The sequence below is a fragment of the Condylura cristata genome, unplaced genomic scaffold, assembly GCF_000260355.1.
Source record: "Condylura cristata isolate star-nosed mole 26May11 unplaced genomic scaffold, ConCri1.0 scaffold00007, whole genome shotgun sequence".
Classification (NCBI taxonomy): Eukaryota; Metazoa; Chordata; class Mammalia; order Eulipotyphla; family Talpidae; genus Condylura; species Condylura cristata.
The window spans coordinates 902,335-904,235 of NW_004567108.1; positions in this window are offsets into that span (position 1 = coordinate 902,335).

Below are 1,901 nucleotides of genomic sequence, written 5' to 3' on the forward strand. Positions count from 1 at the left end.
AGAGCGGGGAGCAGAACAGGCAGATCGACGAAGCCCACTGCTGAGGGGAGCAGCGGGCGGGTCAGGAGAGGTCTGCCGCGCCCTGGGGTCACCTCTGGGGCAGGCGGGGATCGAACTCATGAGGAAGCAGCTTTTGATTCTCAGTGCTGCGCTGTGACCCGCTGCGCCCCCAGGGAGGGCCGTCACGGGTTATTTTTACTTATTTGCATGATGCTGGTCTCAGACGAAGTTGTGAGGGTCGGAACAACCCTCCACGGCACCTCCGACAGAGCTCACCAGGGGGCCTCCGCCTTGTCTCGTGGGCAGCTTCAGGGACGAGCGGCCCCAGTGAGGGACTCGGGGCTCGTCTGGATCGTGGGGGGTTCGGTGCCCCGGAACTTGTCCGCTCTGCGTAAGCGGGCTCAGTCTGGCTCTGTGCTCGCTCGCGCCCTTCTTGGGGCCTCCTGGCCCCGTCGGCAGGGAACGTGCCCCCGGCCCCCGGCCCGACGGCGGGTTCTGCTCCCGTTCCTCGGGGTGACTCTCCTTGGGGTGTGGCCTTTCCACATCTACCCAAAGAGCCAACTCCTGGCTTCGTGCATTCTCCTGTTGCTTTTGCTTTTTAGTATTATCCACTGACTTTCACTCTCGCCTGTCTAACCCGTTGCCCTGTGCTTTTAGTTGGGGTGTTTGTGGTGGTTCCGAGGCCGGCGGGTGTCAACTGAGGAGCCTCTGTTGGACACAGGGCCACTCACCCAGGCCTTTCCCAGCACGCCTGACCTGCGTCGGGGCGTTTGGGAGGGTGGGTGTTGCCTTATGCACGTCAAAGTCCTTTAATATGCTTGTGACTTCTTATCAGCCTCCAGGTCTCAATGACCGTAGCTGTGAATTTAGCTGTGAGTTTATCGGAAGTGCTCTTGCTGTGCATTTAATTCAGTTGCGCCGGGTCAGAGAACACGGCTTTGTGGGGTCTGCGCTTCGCAGTGCCGTGAGGCTTGTCATCCTGAGGACCCCGAGGGGAGAGGCCGGCGGCACAGATAAGCACCTGCGAGGCCGAGCGGCGGGCTGCCCACCGCCAGGCGGACACAGGGCCCAAGCCAGGCGGGGCCGCAGCAGGCTCCTCCCAGAGGCCCGGAGGCCGCGGCCTTTCCCGCCCGCCCGCCCGAGTCCGCTCTCGGGGCCACGTGGCCAAGTCCGTCGGGTTGGGCCAGTCGGTGTACGGCAGTTTGTCACGAGGCTCTTAGGCCCCCCGGGCAGTTCTGTGCGCTGTGGGGAGGGGGCACTGGACGGCGGGGGGGCGGCGGGCGCTGGCCGGCGAAGGCCTGGGGCGCGTGGCCAGCGCCTCTGAACTCCCAGCATTCGAGCGCCAGGGCCGCGTGCTGCCGGCCAAGGTCGCTCAGTGGGGAGTTAGATGCAAGGCTTCACTCCACTGTTGCCCTTGGAACCCCTTTTGGAAGTATCGTTTCGCCAAAGGTCAGATTTGGGGTGGACAGACTGGCTGACACAGCAGCCGGGTCAGCCCCCCGGAGGTGCCGGCACTGAGCCGGGACGCCACAGCTCACCTCTCGCAGGCCCGTGGCCCTTTGTCCTCGGGCCTCGCCCGGGCCCCCCTGTGCGTGGGCGGCTCGTCGGTGGCCGGCTCTGAGGGTCTCAGTGCAGGGGAGTCTCAGCCCCTTCTCCACGCTCTGTTTCTGCTCCTTCCTTATACATATGTTGATGTGCTTAATCCCCACAAGTCTCTGGGGCTCTGTTTATTTGCCTCCATTCTTTTATCTCTGCTCTTCAGAGTGCATAATTTTTATCAATCTGTTCTGAGCATCCCCACAAGCTCCTATTAGCTCCGCGCGGTCACAGGCAGCGTGCACAGCTAATGGCATTAGCGGCCGCGGCCTGGGCGCCGCAGCCAGGCAGCCGCTGAGCCGCAC